Source organism: Lathamus discolor, chromosome 23 (assembly GCF_037157495.1).
Source record: "Lathamus discolor isolate bLatDis1 chromosome 23, bLatDis1.hap1, whole genome shotgun sequence".
NCBI classification, from domain to species: domain Eukaryota; kingdom Metazoa; phylum Chordata; class Aves; order Psittaciformes; family Psittacidae; genus Lathamus; species Lathamus discolor.
The window spans coordinates 211,735-234,326 of record NC_088906.1 but is presented as its reverse complement, the minus strand read 5'-3'; positions in this window follow the sequence as shown (position 1 = coordinate 234,326).

Below are 22,592 nucleotides of genomic sequence, written 5' to 3'. Positions count from 1 at the left end.
ACCATGGGGTTAACTCCACCCCTAGGTTTAACTCTGGTTAGAGGAACCCTAACCTTAACCCTAATCCTAACCGTAAACCTAACCCCATCCCTAACCCCTAACCGTAACCCTGACCCTAACCCTAAGACCTAACACTAACCCTAATCCTAATCCAGCCAAACCATAACCCTAACTTAATCCTGACCGTAATCCTAATCCTAACCCTAACCCTGGGGTTAACTCCGCCCCCAGGCTTAACTCTGGTGAAGTTTAACCCTAACCCTAACCCTAAAACCTAACCCTATCCCTAACCCTAACACGTAACCCTAAACCTAACCCTATCCCTAAACCTAACACCTAACCCTAAACCTAACCCTGTACCTAACCCTGACCCTGACCTTAACCGTAAAGCTAACATTAATTCTAAACCTAACCCTAACTGCGATCCTAACCCGTATAATATTCCTGGACCACGACCTGCCGTATCCAACACTTGTGGGTCTCGGCATTGGCCCAAGCCACGTCCATGATTCTGAGCATCATGAAGCAATCCGTGGTGAAGCTGGGAGGGAGTGGAAGAGCAGGGATTGGAGCCATAGGACAAGGGCTGATGGGTTCCGAGAGGGAATTGCAGGCTGGAGATAAGGAAGGGATTCCCTAAGAGGGTGCTGGGGCACTGGGATGGCATGGATGGAGAAGGTTTGGATGCTGCATCCCTGGCAGTGCTGCAGGCCAGCTTGGAGCAAGCTGCTCTATGGAAGGCATCCCTGCCCATGGCAAGGGGTTGGAAGTGGATGATCTCAAGCTCCTTTCCAAGACACCCCACTCCATGATCCATAACCACTGCATTCCATTCCATTCCATTCCATTCCATTCCATTTTAATCTCTTCTAATCCATTCTATGGAGAAGAGGGATGGGAAGGAGACACATTGCGGCTGCTTCCCAAAGGAAAGCAGCGTGCCTTAGGCTCAAGGGCTGTCAAGCTGGAAGCAGCCTTCTCCTGAGCGCTCTTCCCAGTGCATCCAGGATGGGGAAGGGGACGAGATGGGAGCTGCTCCTGGCCTATTCCCTATGGCTGCAATCCCTTCTCCCCCTTACTTTTGCGCGACGAAGCAGTGAGCGGCTGTGAGGACCCATTGAGGGGTGATCATAGAATCACAGAATCATAGAATAGTTAGGGTTGGAAAGGACCTTAAGATCATCTAGTTCCAACCCCCCTGCCATGGACAGGGACACCTCTCACTAAACCATCCCACACAAGGCTTCATCCAACCTGGCCTTGAACACCGCCAGGGATGGAGCACTCACAACCTCCCTGGGCAACCGATTCCAGCGTCTCCCCACCCTAACAGGAAAGAATTTCCTCCTTATATCCAATTTAAACTTGCCCTGTTTAAGTTTTAACCCATTACCCCTCGTCCTGTCACTACAGTCCCTGACAAAGAGTCCCTCCCCAGCATCCCTCTAGGCCCCCTTCAGGTACTGGAAGGCTGCTCTTAGGTCTCCACGCAGCCATCTCTTCTCCAGGCTGAAAAGCCCCAACTTCCTCAGCCTGTCTTCATACGGGATGAGCGACCCCCCGCAGATGTGCGAGAATGCGGTGGCTGTGGGGAACTGGATGCTGAGCATCCGTGGCCAGGCGCCCTGGTGCGCATCCATGCCTCCGACGATGCGCGACATCCCGTAAGAATCAGCCATGGGACGGGTACCGCAGGTCCCTCTTGAAGCAGAAGCCCAACACTTGATGCTTAGGGATGAAGGGCGAGCATTGTCCCGCCCCACTGGGTGCTGCAGGGAAAAGGGACCCTACGCAGTGTCCCAGAGATGAGCATCATCCTGCCTCCTAGGGTGCTGCAGGACAAAGGACCCTATGGGGTGCCCCATAGCTGTGCTGTGCCAGCGCATGGGGTGATGGCAAGCAAGTGGGGCTCCTCAAATCCCACCTCCCCATTGGTGTGACCGTGGCTGGGAGCAGCAGCATCTCCCTATGGAATACCAGGAACCCTGGAGCCTGGAGCCACTCACCCACAGCTGTCCCAGGAGCCTTGCACCAGCCAGGCCGAGGCCAGCAGGATGATGACACGGAGCAAAGCCATCGCTGCCACCACCGCTAAGAGTGACACCAAGGAGCTGCAAGCAAGGAGCTGCAAGCACCACTGCAGCCAAAGCGCAACTGCCCCGGGGATACGGGTGCTGGATGCAGGTCCCTTGGAGCTGGGGCTGATGTCATAGAGAGGCAGGTTCCATGGGGGGAGCTCCATGGGGAGGGGGGTGGCTCAGGGGTGTCGATGGGGGCTTCCATGGGGAGATGGGGGGGTTCTGGTGCGCTTGGGGTGCTCTGAATCCCTATGGGACGCTCTGGAGCTCTGTATTATGCTGTGGTTGTGTGATGCTGTGAATCTCTGCGGGGTGCTCTGCTTTGTGGGATGCTCTGGAGCCCTGTGGGATGCTCTGAATCCCTCTGGCATGCTCTGCTTGTGGGATGCTCTGAATCCTTGTGTGATGCTCTGATTCCTTATGCGATGCTCTGACTGTGGGATGCTGTGAATCCCTGTGGGATGCTCTGCTTGTGGGATGCTGTGAATCCCTGTGGGATGCTCTGCTTGTGGGATGCTGTGAATCCCTCTGGGATGCTCTGGATCTCGATGGGATGCTCTGAACCCCTATGGGATGCTCTGGATCTCGATGGGATGCTCTGAATCCCTATGGGATACTCTGCCTGTGGAATGCTCTGAATCCCTATGGGATGCTCTGCTTGTGGGATGCTGTGAATCCCTCTGGGATGCCCTGCTTGGGGGATGCTCTGAACACCTATGGGATGCTCTGCCTGTGGGATGCTCTGAATCCCTATGGGGATTTAAGGTCCCTTCCACCCCACACCACGCTGTCTGACTGTAAAGTACGATTTGCATTTGGCTGCAGAAGAGCTCTCAGCACTGCTCAGGCCCAGGAGCAGGTGCAGACATTTGTGCAGAACATCCTGTCTCTGCTGCTGGCCTGGCCAGCGGCCACTGGAGACCGCTGAGGGCAGGTCAGGCCTGGAGAACAGCCAGGATCAAGGGCAGCACCGCCACCTCCTCTGAAGGAAGCCCAAAGGCTGAGGCTCTGCAGTCTCTCCTTTGCCCTGCACCACCCTTGGCTTTCAGCCCCACAGCAGAGCCCTTCTGCAGCCGCTTCTCAGCTCTTGTTGTTCGCTGGCAGCTTCCAAAGGCACTTGTGCCTCTGCCGGAGCCAGAGCAATGGCCCAGCCCGTGCTGCGGTGCGTGGGGCGCTCTGATGGCACCATCAAGGGAGTGCAGGGCTCGGCAGCGCTGGCAGGAGCAGAGCTGTGGGGCCTGACCCTGCTCCCGGGGCAGACGTGGGTGAGCTCCAGCACTTGGGGTTTTTGGGGAGGAATCTTGAGCAGTTAACCCCTAGGGTTAACTCCGGTTAGAGGTAACCCTAACCTTAACCCGAACCCTAACCCTAAACCGAACCCTAACCCTAACCCTAGTTAACTCCAGTTAGGGCTAACCTAACCCTAAACTTAAGTCTAACGCTAAGCCTTACCCTAATCCTAACCCTAACCCTAAACCTGGGTTTAAACCCGCCACTAGGGTTAATTCTGATTAGGGTTAATGCTAATCCTAAGCCTAACCCTAACCATGGGGTTAACTCCACCCCTAGGTTTAACTCTGGTTAGAGGTAACCCTAACCTTAACCCTAATCCTAACCGTAAACCTAACCCCATCCCTAACCCCTAACCGTAACCCTGACCCTAACCCTAAGACCTAACACTAACCCTAATCCTAATCCAGCCAAACCATAACCCTAACTTAATCCTGACCGTAATCCTAATCCTAACCCTAACCCTGGGGTTAACTCCGCCCCCAGGCTTAACTCTGGTGAAGTTTAACCCTAACCCTAACCCTAAAACCTAACCCTATCCCTAACCCTAACACGTAACCCTAAACCTAACCCTATCCCTAAACCTAACACCTAACCCTAAACCTAACCCTGTACCTAACCCTGACCCTGACCTTAACCGTAAAGCTAACATTAATTCTAAACCTAACCCTAACTGCGATCCTAACCCGTATAATATTCCTGGACCACGACCTGCCGTATCCAACACTTGTGGGTCTCGGCATTGGCCCAAGCCACGTCCATGATTCTGAGCATCATGAAGCAATCCGTGGTGAAGCTGGGAGGGAGTGGAAGAGCAGGGATTGGAGCCATAGGACAAGGGCTGATGGGTTCCGAGAGGGAATTGCAGGCTGGAGATAAGGAAGGGATTCCCTAAGAGGGTGCTGGGGCACTGGGATGGCATGGATGGAGAAGGTTTGGATGCTGCATCCCTGGCAGTGCTGCAGGCCAGCTTGGAGCAAGCTGCTCTATGGAAGGCATCCCTGCCCATGGCAAGGGGTTGGAAGTGGATGATCTCAAGCTCCTTTCCAAGACACCCCACTCCATGATCCATAACCACTGCATTCCATTCCATTCCATTCCATTCCATTCCATTCCATTTTAATCTCTTCTAATCCATTCTATGGAGAAGAGGGATGGGAAGGAGCCACATTGCGGCTGCTTCCCAAAGGAAAGCAGCGTGCCTTAGGCTCAAGGGCTGTCAAGCTGGAAGCAGCCTTCTCCTGAGCGCTCTTCCCAGTGCATCCAGGATGGGGAAGGGGACGAGATGGGAGCTGCTCCTGGCCTATTCCCTATGGCTGCAATCCCTTCTCCCCCTTACTTTTGCGCGACGAAGCAGTGAGCGGCTGTGAGGACCCATTGAGGGGTGATCATAGAATCACAGAATCATAGAATAGTTAGGGTTGGAAAGGACCTTAAGATCATCTAGTTCCAACCCCCCTGCCATGGACAGGGACACCTCTCACTAAACCATCCCACACAAGGCTTCATCCAACCTGGCCTTGAACACTGCCAGGGATGGAGCACTCACAACCTCCCTGGGCAACCGATTCCAGCGTCTCCCCACCCTAACAGGAAAGAATTTCCTCCTTATATCCAATTTAAACTTGCCCTGTTTAAGTTTTAACCCATTACCCCTCGTCCTGTCACTACAGTCCCTGACAAAGAGTCCCTCCCCAGCATCCCTGTAGGCCCCCTTCAGGTACTGGAAGGCTGCTCTTAGGTCTCCACGCAGCCATCTCTTCTCCAGGCTGAAAAGCCCCAACTTCCTCAGCCTGTCTTCATACGGGATGAGCGACCCCCCGCAGATGTGCGAGAATGCGGTGGCTGTGGGGAACTGGATGCTGAGCATCCGTGGCCAGGCGCCCTGGTGCGCATCCATGCCTGCGACGATGCGCGACATCCCGTAAGAATCAGCCATGGGACGGGTACCGCAGGTCCCTCTTGAAGCAGAAGCCCAACACTTGATGCTTAGGGATGAAGGGCGAGCATTGTCCCGCCCCACTGGGTGCTGCAGGGAAAAGGGACCCTACGCAGTGTCCCAGAGATGAGTATCATCCTGCCTCCTAGGATGCTGCAGGACAAAGGACCCGACGGGGTGCCCCATAGCTGTGCTGTGCCAGCGCATGGGGTGATGGCAAGCAAGTGGGGCTCCTCAAATCCCACCTCCCCATTGGTGTGACCGTGGCTGGGAGCAGCAGCATCTCCCTATGGAATACCAGGAACCCTGGAGCCTGGAGCCACTCACCCACAGCTGTCCCAGGAGCCTTGCACCAGCCAGGCCGAGGCCAGCAGGATGATGACACGGAGCAAAGCCATCGCTGCCACCACCGCTAAGAGTGACACCAAGGAGGTGACACCAAGGAGCTGCAAGCACCACTGCAGCCAAAGCGCAACTGCCCCGGGGATACGGGTGCTGGATGCAGGTCCCTTGGAGCTGGGGCTGATGTCATAGAGAGGCAGGTTCCATGGGGGGAGCTCCATGGGGAGGGGGGTGGCTCAGGGGTGTCGATGGGGGCTTCCATGGGGAGATGGGGGGGTTCTGGTGCGCTTGGGGTGCTCTGAATCCCTATGGGACGCTCTGGAGCTCTGTATTATGCTGTGGTTGTGTGATGCTGTGAATCTCTGCGGGGTGCTCTGCTTTGTGGGATGCTCTGGAGCCCTGTGGGAGGCTCTGAATCCCTCTGGCATGCTCTGCTTGTGGGATGCTCTGAATCCTTGTGTGATGCTCTGATTCCTTATGCGATGCTCTGACTGTGGGATGCTGTGAATCCCTGTGGGATGCTCTGCTTGTGGGATGCTGTGAATCCCTGTGGGATGCTCTGCTTGTGGGATGCTGTGAATCCCTCTGGGATGCTCTGGATCTCGATGGGATGCTCTGAACCCCTATGGGATGCTCTGGATCTCGATGGGATGCTCTGAATCCCTATGGGATACTCTGCCTGTGGAATGCTCTGAATCCCTATGGGATGCTCTGCTTGTGGGATGCTGTGAATCCCTCTGGGATGCCCTGCTTGGGGGATGCTCTGAACACCTATGGGATGCTCTGCCTGTGGGATGCTCTGAATCCCTATGGGGATTTAAGGTCCCTTCCACCCCACACCACGCTGTCTGACTGTAAAGTACGATTTGCATTTGGCTGCAGAAGAGCTCTCAGCACTGCTCAGGCCCAGGAGCAGGTGCAGACATTTGTGCAGAACATCCTGTCTCTGCTGCTGGCCTGGCCAGCGGCCACTGGAGACCGCTGAGGGCAGGTCAGGCCTGGAGAACAGCCAGGATCAAGGGCAGCACCGCCACCTCCTCTGAAGGAAGCCCAAAGGCTGAGGCTCTGCAGTCTCTCCTTTGCCCTGCACCACCCTTGGCTTTCAGCCCCACAGCAGAGCCCTTCTGCAGCCGCTTCTCAGCTCTTGTTGTTCGCTGGCAGCTTCCAAAGGCACTTGTGCCTCTGCCGGAGCCAGAGCAATGGCCCAGCCCGTGCTGCGGTGCGTGGGGCGCTCTGATGGCACCATCAAGGGAGTGCAGGGCTCGGCAGCGCTGGCAGGAGCAGAGCTGTGGGGCCTGACCCTGCTCCCGGGGCAGACGTGGGTGAGCTCCAGCACTTGGGGTTTTTGGGGAGGAATCTTGAGCAGTTAACCCCTAGGGTTAACTCCGGTTAGAGGTAACCCTAACCTTAAAACGAACCCTAACCCTAAACCGAACACTAACCCTAACCCTAGTTAACTCCGGTTAGGGCTAACCTAACCCTAAACTTAAGTCTAACGCTAAGCCTGACCCTAATCCTAACCCTAACCCTAAACCTGGGATTAAAACCGCCACTAGGGTTAATTCTGATTAGGGTTAATGCTAATCCTAAACCTAACCCTAACCATGGGGTTAACTCCACCCCTAGGTTTAACTCTGGTTAGAGGAACCCTAACCTTAACCCTAATCCTAACCGTAACCCTAACCCCATCCCTAACCCCTAACCGTAACCCTGACCCCAACCCTAAGACCTACCACTAACCCTAATCCTAAACCAGCCAAACCATAACCCTAACTTAATCCTGACCGTAATCCTAATCCTAACCCTAACCCTGTGGTTAACTCCGCCCCCAGGCTTAACTCTGGTGAAGTTTAACCCTAACCCTAACCCTAAAACCTAACCCTATCCCTAACCCTAACACGTAACCCTAAACCTAACCCTATCCCTAAACCTAACACCTAACCCTAAACCTAACCCTGTACCTAACCCTGACCCTGACCTTAACCCTAAAGCTAACCCTAATTCTAAACCTAACCCTAACCGCGATCCTAACCCGTATAATATTCCTGGACCACGACCTGCCGTATCCAACACTTGTGGGTCTCGGCATTGGCCCAAGCAACGTCCATGATTCTGAGCATCATGAAGCAATCCATGGTGAAGCTGGGAGGGAGTGGAAGAGCAGGGATTGGAGCCATAGGACAAGGGCTGATGGGTTCCGAGAGGGAATTGCAGGCTGGAGATAAGGAAGGGATTCCCTAAGAGGGTGCTGGGGCACTGGGATGGCATGGATGGAGAAGGTTTGGATGCTCCATCCCTGGCAGTGCTGCAGGCCAGCTTGGAGCAAGCTGCTCTATGGAAGGCATCCCTGCCCATGGCAAGGGGTTGGAAGTGGATGATCTCAAGCTCCTTCCCAACCCACCCCACTCCATGATCCATAACCATTGCATTGCATTCCATTCCATACCATTCCATTTTAATCTCTTCTAATCCATTCTATGGAGAAGAGGGATGGGAAGGAGCCACATTGCGGCTGCTTCCCAAAGGAAAGCAGCGTGCCTTAGGCTCAAGGGCTGTCAAGCTGGAAGCAGCCTTCTCCTGAGCGCTCTTCCCATTGCATCCAGGTTGGGGAAGGGGACGGGATGGGAGCTGCTCCTGGCCTATTCCCTATGGCTGCAATCCCTTCTCCCCCTTACTTTTGCGCGACGAAGCAGTGAGCGGCTGTGAGGACCCATTGAGGGGTGATCATAGAATCACAGAATCATAGAATAGTTAGGGTTGGAAAGGACCTTAAGATCATCTAGTTCCAACCCCCCTGCCATGGACAGGGACACCTCTCACTAAACCATCCCACACAAGGCTTCATCCAACCTGGCCTTGAACACTGCCAGGGATGGAGCACTCACAACCTCCCTGGGCAACCGATTCCAGCGTCTCCCCACCCTAACAGGAAAGAATTTCCTCCTTATATCCAATTTAAACTTGCCCTGTTTAAGTTTTAACCCATTACCCCTCGTCCTGTCACTACAGTCCCTGACAAAGAGTCCCTCCCCAGCATCCCTCTAGGCCCCCTTCAGGTACTGGAAGGCTGCTCTTAGGTCTCCACGCAGCCATCTCTTCTCCAGGCTGAAAAGCCCCAACTTCCTCAGCCTGTCTTCATACGGGATGAGCGACCCCCCGCAGATGTGCGAGAATGCGGTGGCTGTGGGGAACTGGATGCTGAGCATCCGTGGCCAGGCGCCCTGGTGCGCATCCATGCCTCCGACGATGCGCGACATCCCGTAAGAATCAGCCATGGGACGGGTACCGCAGGTCCCTCTTGAAGCAGAAGCCCAACACTTGATGCTTAGGGATGAAGGGCGAGCATTGTCCCGCCCCACTGGGTGCTGCAGGGAAAAGGGACCCTACGCAGTGTCCCAGAGATGAGCATCATCCTGCCTCCTAGGATGCTGCAGGACAAAGGACCCTATGGGGTGCCCCATAGCTGTGCTGTGCCACCGCATGGGCTGATGGCAAGCAAGTGGGGCTCCTCAAATCCCACCTCCCCATTGGTGTGACCGTGGCTGGGAGCAGCAGCATCTCCCTATGGAATACCAGGAACCCTGGAGCCTGGAGCCACTCACCCACAGCTGTCCCAGGAGCCTTGCACCAGCCAGGCCGAGGCCAGCAGGATGATGACACGGAGCAAAGCCATCGCTGCCACCACCGCTAAGAGTGACACCAAGGAGCTGCAAGCAAGGAGCTGCAAGCACCACTGCAGCCAAAGCGCAACTGCCCCGGGGATACGGGTGCTGGATGCAGGTCCCTTGGAGCTGGGGCTGATGTCATAGAGAGGCAGGTTCCATGGGGGGAGCTCCATGGGGAGGGGGGTGGCTCAGGGGTGTCGATGGGGGCTTCCATGGGGAGATGGGGGGGTTCTGGTGCGCTTGGGGTGCTCTGAATCCCTATGGGACGCTCTGGAGCTCTGTATTATGCTGTGGTTGTGTGATGCTGTGAATCTCTGCGGGGTGCTCTGCTTTGTGGGATGCTCTGGAGCCCTGTGGGATGCTCTGAATCCCTCTGGCATGCTCTGCTTGTGGGATGCTCTGAATCCTTGTGGGATGCTCTGATTCCTTATGCGATGCTCTGACTGTGGGATGCTGTGAATCCCTGTGGGATGCTCTGCTTGTGGGATGCTGTGAATCCCTCTGGGATGCTCTGGATCTCGATGGGATGCTCTGAACCCCTATGGGATGCTGTGGATCTCGATGGGATGCTCTGAATCCCTATGGGATACTCTGCCTGTGGAATGCTCTGAATCCCTATGGGATGCTCTGCTTGTGGGATGCTGTGAATCCCTCTGGGATGCCCTGCTTGGGGGATGCTCTGAACACCTATGGGATGCTCTGCCTTTGGGATGCTCTGAATCCCTATGGGGATTTAAGGTCCCTTCCACCCCACACCACGCTGTCTGACTGTAAAGTACAATTTGCATTTGGCTGCAGAAGAGCTCTCAGCACTGCTCAGGCCCAGGAGCAGGTGCAGACATTTGTGCAGAACATCCTGTCTCTGCTGCTGGCCTGGCCAGCGGCCACTGGAGACCGCTGAGGGCAGGTCAGGCCTGGAGAACAGCCAGGATCAAGGGCAGCACCGCCACCTCCTCTGAAGGAAGCCCAAAGGCTGAGGCTCTGCAGTCTCTCCTTTGCCCTGCACCACCCTTGGCTTTCAGCCCCACAGCAGAGCCCTTCTGCAGCCGCTTCTCAGCTCTTGTTGTTCGCTGGCAGCTTCCAAAGGCACTTGTGCCTCTGCCGGAGCCAGAGCAATGGCCCAGCCCGTGCTGCGGTGCGTGGGGCGCTCTGACGGCACCATCAAGGGAGTGCAGGGCTCGGCAGCGCTGGCAGGAGCAGAGCTGTGGGGCCTGACCCTGCTCCCGGGGCAGACGTGGGTGAGCTCCAGCACTTGGGGTTTTTGGGGAGGAATCTTGAGCAGTTAACCCCTAGGGTTAACTCCGGTTAGAGGTAACCCTAACCTTAACCCGAACCCTAACCCTAACCCTAGTTAACTCCGGTTAGGGCTAACCTAACCCTAAACTTAAGTCTAACGCTAAGCCTGACCCTAATCCTAACCCTAACCCTAAGCCTGGGATTACACCCGCAACTAGGGTTAATTCTGATTAGGGTTAATGCTAATCCTAAGCCTAACCCAAACCCTGGGGTTAACTCCACCCCTAGGTTTAACTCTGGTTAGAGGTAACCCAAACCTTAACCCTAATCCTAACCGTAACCCTAACCCCATCCCTAACCCCTAACCGTAACCCTGACCCTAAAACTAAAATCTAACACTAACCCTAATCCTAACCCAGCCAAACCATAACCCTAACTTAATCCTGACCGTAATCCTAATCCTAACCCTAACCCTGGGGTTAACTCCGCCCCCAGGCTTAACTCTGGTGAAGTTTAACCCTAACCCTAACCCTAAAACCTAACCCTATCCCTAACCCTAACACGTAACCCTAAACCTAACCCTATCCCTAAACCTAACACCTAACCCTAAACCTAACCCTGTACCTAACCCTGACCCTGACCCTAACCCTAAAGCTAACATTAATTCTAAACCTAACCCTAAACCCTAACCCTAAACCCTAACCCTAACCCTAACCCTAACCCTAACCCTAACCCTAACCCTAAACTTAAGTCTAACGCTAAGCCTGACCCTAATCCTAACCCTAACCCTAAGCCTGGGATTAAACCCACAACTAGGGTTAATTCTGATTAGGGTTAATGTTAATCCTAAACCTAACCCTAACCCCGGGGGTTAACTCCACCCCTAGGTTTAACTCTGGTTTGAGGTAACCTTAACCTTAACCCTAATCCTAACCGTAACCCTAACCCCATCCCTAACCCCTAACCGCAACCCTGACCCTAACCCTAAGACCTAACACTATCCCTAATCCTAACCCAGCCAAAACATAACCCTAACTTAATCCTGACCGTAATCCTAATCCTAACCCTAACCCTGGGGTTAACTCCGCCCCCAGGCTTAACTCTGGTGAAGTTTAACCCTAACCCTAACCCTAAAACCTAACCCTATCCCTAACCCTAACACGTAACCCTAAACCTAACCCTATCCCTAAACCTAACACCTAACCCTAAACCTAACCCTGTACCTAACCCTGACCCTGACCTTAACCCTAAAGCTAACCCTAATTCTAAACCTAACCCTAACCGCGATCCTAACCCGTATAATATTCCTGGACCACGACCTGCCGTATCCAACACTTGTGGGTCTCGGAATTGGCCCAAGCCACGTCCATGATTCTGACCATCATGAAGCAATCCGTGGTGAAGCTGGGAGGGAGTGGAAGAGCAGGGATTGGAGCCATAGGACAAGGGCTGATGGGTTCCGAGAGGGAATTGCAGGCTGGAGATAAGGAAGGGATTCCCTAAGAGGGTGCTGGGGCACTGGGATGGCATGGATGGAGAAGGTTTGGATGCTCCATCCCTGGCAGTGCTGCAGGCCAGCTTGGAGCAAGCTGCTCTATGGAAGGCATCCCTGCCCATGGCAAGGGGTTGGAAGTGGATGATCTCAAGCTCCTTCCCAACCCACCCCACTCCATGATCCATAACCATTGCATTGCATTCCATTCCATCCCATTCCATTTTAATCTCTTCTAATCCATTCTATGTAGAAGAGGGATGGGAAGGAGCCACATTCTGGCTGCTTCCCAAAGGAAAGCAGCGTGCCTTAGGCTCAAGGGCTGTCAAGCTGGAAGCAGCCTTCTCCTGAGCGCTCTTCCCAGTGCATCCAGGATGGGGAAGGGGACGAGATGGGAGCTGCTCCTGGCCTATTCCCTATGGCTGCAATCCCTTCTCCCCCTTACTTTTGCGCGACGAAGCAGTGAGCGGCTGTGAGGACCCATTGAGGGGTGATCATAGAATCACAGAATCATAGAATAGTTAGGGTTGGAAAGGACCTTAAGATCATCTAGTTCCAACCCCCCTGCCATGGACAGGGACACCTCTCACTAAACCATCCCACACAAGGCTTCATCCAACCTGGCCTTGAACACTGCCAGGGATGGAGCACTCACAACCTCCCTGGGCAAGTGATTCCAGCGTCTCCCCACCCTAACAGGAAAGAATTTCCTCCTTATATCCAATTTAAACTTGCCCTGTTTAAGTTTTAACCCATTACCCCTCGTCCTGTCACTACAGTCCCTGACAAAGAGTCCCTCCCCAGCATCCCTCTAGGCCCCCTTCAGGTACTGGAAGGCTGCTCTTAGGTCCCCACGCAGCCATCTCTTCTCCAGGCTGAAAAGCCCCAACTTCCTCAGCCTGTCTTCATACGGGATGAGGGACCCCCCGCAGATGTGCGAGAATGCGGTGGCTGTGGGGAACTGGATGCTGAGCATCCGTGGCCAGGCGCCCTGGTGCGCATCCATGCCTCCGACGATGCGCGACATCCCGTAAGAATCAGCCATGGGACGGGTACCGCAGGTCCCTCTTGAAGCAGAAGCCCAACACTTGATGCTTAGGGATGAAGGGCGAGCATTGTCCCGCCCCATTGGGTGCTGCAGGGAAAAGGGACCCTACGCAGTGTCCCAGAGATGAGCATCATCCTGCCTCCTAGGGTGCTGCAGGACAAAGGACCCTATGGGGTGCCCCATAGCTGTGCTGTGCCACCGCATGGGCTGATGGCAAGCAAGTGGGGCTCCTCAAATCCCACCTCCCCATTGGTGTGACCGTGGCTGGGAGCAGCAGCATCTCCCTATGGAATACCAGGAACCCTGGAGCCTGGAGCCACTCACCCACAGCTGTCCCAGGAGCCTTGCACCAGCCAGGCCGAGGCCAGCAGGATGATGACACGGAGCAAAGCCATCGCTGCCACCACCGCTAAGAGTGACACCAAGGAGCTGCAAGCAAGGAGCTGCAAGCACCACTGCAGCCAAAGCGCAACTGCCCCGGGGATACGGGTGCTGGATGCAGGTCCCTTGGAGCTGGGGCTGATGTCATAGAGAGGCAGGTTCCATGGGGGGAGCTCCATGGGGAGGGGGGTGGCTCAGGGGTGTCGATGGGGGCTTCCATGGGGAGATGGGGGGGTTCTGGTGCGCTTGGGGTGCTCTGAATCCCTATGGGACGCTCTGGAGCTCTGTATTATGCTGTGGTTGTGTGATGCTGTGAATCTCTGCGGGGTGCTCTGCTTTGTGGGATGCTCTGGAGCCCTGTGGGATGCTCTGAATCCCTCTGGCATGCTCTGCTTGTGGGATGCTCTGAATCCTTGTGGGATGCTCTGATTCCTTATGCGATGCTCTGACTGTGGGATGCTGTGAATCCCTGTGGGATGCTCTGCTTGTGGGATGCTGTGAATCCCTCTGGGATGCTCTGGATCTCGATGGGATGCTCTGAACCCCTATGGGATGCTCTGGATCTCGATGGGATGCTCTGAATCCCTATGGGATACTCTGCCTGTGGAATGCTCTGAATCCCTATGGGATGCTCTGCTTGTGGGATGCTGTGAATCCCTCTGGGATGCCCTGCTTGGGGGATGCTCTGAACACCTATGGGATGCTCTGCCTTTGGGATGCTCTGAATCCCTATGGGGATTTAAGGTCCCTTCCACCCCACACCACGCTGTCTGACTGTAAAGTACGATTTGCATTTGGCTGCAGAAGAGCTCTCAGCACTGCTCAGGCCCAGGAGCAGGTGCAGACATTTGTGCAGAACATCCTGTCTCTGCTGCTGGCCTGGCCAGCGGCCACTGGAGACCGCTGAGGGCAGGTCAGGCCTGGAGAACAGCCAGGATCAAGGGCAGCACCGCCACCTCCTCTGAAGGAAGCCCAAAGGCTGAGGCTCTGCAGTCTCTCCTTTGCCCTGCACCACCCTTGGCTTTCAGCCCCACAGCAGAGCCCTTCTGCAGCCGCTTCTCAGCTCTTGTTGTTCGCTGGCAGCTTCCAAAGGCACTTGTGCCTCTGCCGGAGCCAGAGCAATGGCCCAGCCCGTGCTGCGGTGCGTGGGGCGCTCTGACGGCACCATCAAGGGAGTGCAGGGCTCGGCAGCGCTGGCAGGAGCAGAGCTGTGGGGCCTGACCCTGCTCCCGGGGCAGACGTGGGTGAGCTCCAGCACTTGGGGTTTTTGGGGAGGAATCTTGAGCAGTTAACCCCTAGGGTTAACTCCGGTTAGAGGTAACCCTAACCTTAACCCGAACCCTAACCCTAACCCTAGTTAACTCCGGTTAGGGCTAACCTAACCCTAAACTTAAGTCTAACGCTAAGCCTGACCCTAATCCTAACCCTAACCCTAAGCCTGGGATTACACCCGCAACTAGGGTTAATTCTGATTAGGGTTAATGCTAATCTTAAGCCTAACCCAAACCCTGGGGTTAACTCCACCCCTAGGTTTAACTCTGGTTAGAGGTAACCCAAACCTTAACCCTAATCCTAACCGTAACCCTAACCCCATCCCTAACCCCTAACCGTAACCCTGACCCTAAAACTAAAATCTAACACTAACCCTAATCCTAACCCAGCCAAACCATAACCCTAACTTAATCCTGACCGTAATCCTAATCCTAACCCTAACCCTGGGGTTAACTCCGCCCCCAGGCTTAACTCTGGTGAAGTTTAACCCTAACCCTAACCCTAAAACCTAACCCTATCCCTAACCCTAACACGTAACCCTAAACCTAACCCTATCCCTAAACCTAACACCTAACCCTAAACCTAACCCTGTACCTAACCCTGACCCTGACCCTAACCCTAAAGCTAACATTAATTCTAAACCTAACCCTAAACCCTAACCCTAAACCCTAACCCTAACCCTAACCCTAACCCTAACCCTAACCCTAACCCTAAACTTAAGTCTAACGCTAAGCCTGACCCTAATCCTAACCCTAACCCTAAGCCTGGGATTAAACCCACAACTAGGGTTAATTCTGATTAGGGTTAATGTTAATCCTAAACCTAACCCTAACCCCGGGGGTTAACTCCACCCCTAGGTTTAACTCTGGTTTGAGGTAACCTTAACCTTAACCCTAATCCTAACCGTAACCCTAACCCCATCCCTAACCCCTAACCGCAACCCTGACCCTAACCCTAAGACCTAACACTATCCCTAATCCTAACCCAGCCAAAACATAACCCTAACTTAATCCTGACCGTAATCCTAATCCTAACCCTAACCCTGGGGTTAACTCCGCCCCCAGGCTTAACTCTGGTGAAGTTTAACCCTAACCCTAACCCTAAAACCTAACCCTATCCCTAACCCTAACACGTAACCCTAAACCTAACCCTATCCCTAAACCTAACACCTAACCCTAAACCTAACCCTGTACCTAACCCTGACCCTGACCTTAACCCTAAAGCTAACCCTAATTCTAAACCTAACCCTAACCGCGATCCTAACCCGTATAATATTCCTGGACCACGACCTGCCGTATCCAACACTTGTGGGTCTCGGAATTGGCCCAAGCCACGTCCATGATTCTGACCATCATGAAGCAATCCGTGGTGAAGCTGGGAGGGAGTGGAAGAGCAGGGATTGGAGCCATAGGACAAGGGCTGATGGGTTCCGAGAGGGAATTGCAGGCTGGAGATAAGGAAGGGATTCCCTAAGAGGGTGCTGGGGCACTGGGATGGCATGGATGGAGAAGGTTTGGATGCTCCATCCCTGGCAGTGCTGCAGGCCAGCTTGGAGCAAGCTGCTCTATGGAAGGCATCCCTGCCCATGGCAAGGGGTTGGAAGTGGATGATCTCAAGCTCCTTCCCAACCCACCCCACTCCATGATCCATAACCATTGCATTGCATTCCATTCCATCCCATTCCATTTTAATCTCTTCTAATCCATTCTATGGAGAAGAGGGATGGGAAGGAGCCACATTCTGGCTGCTTCCCAAAGGAAAGCAGCGTGCCTTAGGCTCAAGGGCTGTCAAGCTGGAAGCAGCCTTCTCCTGAGCGCTCTTCCCAGTGCATCCAGGATGGGGAAGGGGACGAGATGGGAGCTGCTCCTGGCCTATTCCCTATGGCTGCAATCCCTTCTCCCCCTTACTTTTGCGCGACGAAGCAGTGAGCGGCTGTGAGGACCCATTGAGGGGTGATCATAGAATCACAGAATCATAGAATAGTTAGGGTTGGAAAGGACCTTAAGATCATCTAGGTCCAACCCCCCTGCCATGGACAGGGACACCTCTCACTAAACCATCCCACACAAGGCTTCATCCAACCTGGCCTTGAACACTGCCAGGGATGGAGCACTCACAACCTCCCTGGGCAAGTGATTCCAGCGTCTCCCCACCCTAACAGGAAAGAATTTCCTCCTTATATCCAATTTAAACTTGCCCTGTTTAAGTTTTAACCCATTACCCCTCGTCCTGTCACTACAGTCCCTGACAAAGAGTCCCTCCCCAGCATCCCTCTAGGCCCCCTTCAGGTACTGGAAGGCTGCTCTTAGGTCCCCACGCAGCCATCTCTTCTCCAGGCTGAAAAGCCCCAACTTCCTCAGCCTGTCTTCATACGGGATGAGGGACCCCCCGCAGATGTGCGAGAATGCGGTGGCTGTGGGGAACTGGATGCTGAGCATCCGTGGCCAGGCGCCCTGGTGCGCATCCATGCCTCCGACGATGCGCGACATCCCGTAAGAATCAGCCATGGGACGGGTACCGCAGGTCCCTCTTGAAGCAGAAGCCCAACACTTGATGCTTAGGGATGAAGGGCGAGCATTGTCCCGCCCCATTGGGTGCTGCAGGGAAAAGGGACCCTACGCAGTGTCCCAGAGATGAGCATCATCCTGCCTCCTAGGGTGCTGCAGGACAAAGGACCCTATGGGGTGCCCCATAGCTGTGCTGTGCCACCGCATGGGCTGATGGCAAGCAAGTGGGGCTCCTCAAATCCCACCTCCCCATTGGTGTGACCGTGGCTGGGAGCAGCAGCATCTCCCTATGGAATACCAGGAACCCTGGAGCCTGGAGCCACTCACCCACAGCTGTCCCAGGAGCCTTGCACCAGCCAGGCCGAGGCCAGCAGGATGATGACACGGAGCAAAGCCATCGCTGCCACCACCGCTAAGAGTGACACCAAGGAGCTGCAAGCAAGGAGCTGCAAGCACCACTGCACCCAAAGCGCAACTGCCCCGGGGATACGGGTGCTGGATGCAGGTCCCTTGGAGCTGGGGCTGATGTCATAGAGAGGCAGGTTCCATGGGGGGAGCTCCATGGGGAGGGGGGTGGCTCAGGGGTGTCGATGGGGGCTTCCATGGGGAGATGGGGGGGTTCTGGTGCGCTTGGGGTGCTCTGAATCCCTATGGGACGCTCTGGAGCTCTGTATTATGCTGTGGTTGTGTGATGCTGTGAATCTCTGCGGGGTGCTCTGCTTTGTGGGATGCTCTGGAGCCCTGTGGGATGCTCTGAATCCCTCTGGCATGCTCTGCTTGTGGGATGCTCTGAATCCTTGTGGGATGCTCTGATTCCTTATGCGATGCTCTGACTGTGGGATGCTGTGAATCCCTGTGGGATGCTCTGCTTGTGGGATGCTGTGAATCCCTCTGGGATGCTCTGGATCTCGATGGGATGCTCTGAACCCCTATGGGATGCTGTGGATCTCGATGGGATGCTCTGAATCCCTATGGGATACTCTGCCTGTGGAATGCTCTGAATCCCTATGGGATGCTCTGCTTGTGGGATGCTGTGAATCCCTCTGGGATGCCCTGCTTGGGGGATGCTCTGAACACCTATGGGATGCTCTGCCTTTGGGATGCTCTGAATCCCTATGGGGATTTAAGGTCCCTTCCACCCCACACCACGCTGTCTGACTGTAAAGTACGATTTGCATTTGGCTGCAGAAGAGCTCTCAGCACTGCTCAGGCCCAGGAGCAGGTGCAGACATTTGTGCAGAACATCCTGTCTCTGCTGCTGGCCTGGCCAGCGGCCACTGGAGACCGCTGAGGGCAGGTCAGGCCTGGAGAACAGCCAGGATCAAGGGCAGCACCGCCACCTCCTCTGAAGGAAGCCCAAAGGCTGAGGCTCTGCAGTCTCTCCTTTGCCCTGCACCACCCTTGGCTTTCAGCCCCACAGCAGAGCCCTTCTGCAGCCGCTTCTCAGCTCTTGTTGTTCGCTGGCAGCTTCCAAAGGCACTTGTGCCTCTGCCGGAGCCAGAGCAATGGCCCAGCCCGTGCTGCGGTGCGTGGGGCGCTCTGATGGCACCATCAAGGGAGTGCAGGGCTCGGCAGCGCTGGCAGGAGCAGAGCTGTGGGGCCTGACCCTGCTCCCGGGGCAGACGTGGGTAAGCTCCAGCACTTGGGGTTTTTGGGGAGGAATCTTGAGCAGTTAACCCCTAGGGTTAACTCCGGTTAGAGGTAACCCTAACCTTAACCCGAACCCTAACCCTAACCCTAGTTAACTCCGGTTAGGGTTAACCTAACCCTAAACTTAAGTCTAACGCTAAGCCTGACCCTAATCCTAACCCTAACCCTAAGCCTGGGATTAAACCCACAACTAGGGTTAATTCTGATTAGGGTTAATGCTAATCCTAAACCTAACCCTAACCCCGGGGGTTAACTCCACCCCTAGGTTTAACTCTGGTTAGAGGTAACCTTAACCTTAACCCTAATCCTAACCGTAACCCTAACCCCATCCCTAACCCCTAACCGCAACCCTGACCCTAACCCTAAGACCTAACACTAACCCTAATCCTAACCCAGGCAAACCATAACCCTAACTTAATCCTGACCGTAATCCTAATCCTAACCCTAACCCTGGGGTTAACTCCGCCCCCAGGCTTAACTCTGGTGAAGTTTAACCCTAACCCTAACCCTAAAACCTAACCCTATCCCTAACCCTAACACGTAACCCTAAACCTAACCCTATCCCTAAACCTAACACCTAACCCTAAACCTAACCCTGTACCTAACCCTGACCCTGACCTTAACCCTAAAGCTAACCCTAATTCTAAACCTAACCCTAACCGCGATCCTAAGCCGTATAATATTCCTGGACCACGACCTGCCGTATCTAACACTTGTGGGTCTCGGCATTGGCCCAAGCCACGTCCATGATTCTGACCATCAGGAAGCAATCCGTGGTGAAGCTGGGAGGGAGTGGAAGAGCAGGGATTGGAGCCATAGGACAAGGGCTGATGGGTTCCGAGAGGGAATTGCAGGCTGGAGATAAGGAAGGGATTCCCTAAGAGGGTGCTGGGGCACTGGGATGGCATGGATGGAGAAGGTTTGGATGCTCCATCCCTGGCAGTGCTGCAGGCCAGCTTGGAGCAAGCTGCTCTATGGAAGGCATCCCTGCCCATGGCAAGGGGTTGGAAGTGGATGACCTCAAGCTCCTTCCCAACCCACCCCACTCCATGATCCATAACCATTGCATTGCATTCCATTCCATCCCATTCCATTTTAATCTCTTCTAATCCATTCTATGGAGAAGAGGGATGGGAAGGAGCCACATTCTGGCTGCTTCCCAAAGGAAAGCAGCGTGCCTTAGGCTCAAGGGCTGTCAAGCTGGAAGCAGCCTTCTCCTGAGCGCTCTTCCCAGTGCATCCAGGATGGGGAAGGGGACGAGATGGGAGCTGCTCCTGGCCTATTCCCTATGGCTGCAATCCCTTCTCCCCCTTACTTTTGCGCGACGAAGCAGTGAGCGGCTGTGAGGACCCATTGAGGGGTGATCATAGAATCACAGAATCATAGAATAGTTAGGGTTGGAAAGGACCTTAAGATCATCTAGTTCCAACCCCCCTGCCATGGACAGGGACACCTCTCACTAAACCATCCCACACAAGGCTTCATCCAACCTGGCCTTGAACACTGCCAGGGATGGAGCACTCACAACCTCCCTGGGCAAGTGATTCCAGCGTCTCCCCACCCTAACAGGAAAGAATTTCCTCCTTATATCCAATTTAAACTTGCCCTGTTTAAGTTTTAACCCATTACCCCTCGTCCTGTCACTACAGTCCCTGACAAAGAGTCCCTCCCCAGCATCCCTGTAGGCCCCCTTCAGGTACTGGAAGGCTGCTCTTAGGTCTCCACGCAGCCATCTCTTCTCCAGGCTGAAAAGCCCCAACTTCCTCAGCCCGTCTTCATACGGGATGAGGGACCCCCTGCAGATGTGCGAGAATGCGGTGGATGTGGGAAACTGGATGCTGAGCATCCGTGGCCAGGCGCCCTGGTGCGCATCCATGCCTCCGACGATGCGCGACATCCCGTAAGAATCAGCCATGGGACGGGTACCGCAGGTCCCTCTTGAAGCAGAAGCCCAACACTTGATGCTTAGGGATGAAGGGCGAGCGTTGTCCCGCCCCACTGGGTGCTGCAGGGAAAAGGGACCCTACGCAGTGTCCCAGAGATGAGCATCATCCTGCCTCCTAGGGTGCTGCAGGACAAAGGACCCTACGGGGTGCCCCATAGCTGGGCTGTGCCACCGCATGGGCTGATGGCAAGCAAGTGGGGCTCCTCAAATCCCACCTCCCCATTGGTGTGACCGTGGCTGGGAGCAGCAGCATCTCCCTATGGAATACCAGGAACCTTGGAGCCTGGAGCCACTCACCCACAGCTGTCCCAGGAGCCTTGCACCAGCCAGGCCGAGGCCAGCAGGATGATGACACGGAGCAAAGCCATCGCTGCCACCACCGCTAAGAGTGACACCAAGGAGGTGACACCAAGGAGCTGCAAGCACCACTGCACCCAAAGCGCAACTGCCCCGGGGATACGGGTGCTGGATGCAGATCCCTTGGAGCTGGGGCTGATGTCATAGAGAGGCAGGTTCCATGGGGGGAGCTCCATGGGGAGGGGGGTGGCTCAGGGGTGTCGATGGGGGCTTCCATGGGGAGATGGGGGGGTTCTGATGCGCTTGGGGTGCTCTGAATCCCTATGGGATGCTCTGGAGCTCTGTATGATGTATGGGGTTTTGGGCAGGAACCTTGGGCAGTTAACCCCTAGGGTTAACTCTGGTTAGAGGTAACCCTAACCTTAACCCTAACCCTAACACACAGCCTGGGATTAAACCAGCCCTTAGGGTTAATTCCGATTAGGGTTAATGCTAAGCCTCAGCCTAACCCTAACCCTGGGGTGAACTCCACCCCTAGGGTTAACTCCGGTTAGAGGTAACCCTAACCTTAACCTTAACCCTAACCGTAACCCTAACACCAACCCTAACCCCTAACCGTAACCCGGACCCTAACCCTAAAACCTACCACTAACCCTAATCCTAACCCAGCCTAACCATAACCCTAACTTAATCCTGACCGTAATCCTAACCCTAACCCTGGGGTTAACTCCGCCTCTAGGCTTAACTCTGGTGAAGGTTAACCCTAAACCAAACCCTAATCCTATCCCTAAACCTAATGCTAACTTTAACCCTAACCCGAACCCTAAGGCTCAACCTGGTGTTTACTCCACCCCTGGAGTTAACTCCGGTTACGGTTAAACCTAACCCTAACCCTAACCCTATCCCTATCCCTAACAAGTAACCCTAAACCTAATCCTGTACCTAACCCTGACGCTGACCCTAACCCTAAACCTAACCCTAATTCGGAACCTAACCCTAACCGTGATCCTAAGCCGTATAATATTCCTGGACCACGACCTTCCGTATCCAACACTTGTGGGTCTCGGCATTGGCCCAAGCCACGTCCATGATTCTGACCATCATGAAGCAATCCGTGGTGAAGCTGGGAGGGAGTGGAAGAGCAGGGATTGGAGCCATAGGACAAGGGCTGATGGGCTCCGAGAGGGAATTGCAGGCTGGAGATAAGGAAGGGATTCCCTAAGAGGGTGCTGGGGCACTGGGATGGCATGGATGGAGAAGGTTTGGATGCTCCATCCCTGGCAGTGCTGCAGGCCAGCTTGGAGCAAGCTGCTCTATGGAAGGCATCCCTGCCCATGGCAAGGGGTTGGAAGTGGATGATCACAGAATCACAGAATCACAGAATCCCAAGGGTTGGAAGGGACCTAAAAAGATCATCTAGTCCAACCCCCCTGCAAGAGCAGGGTAACCT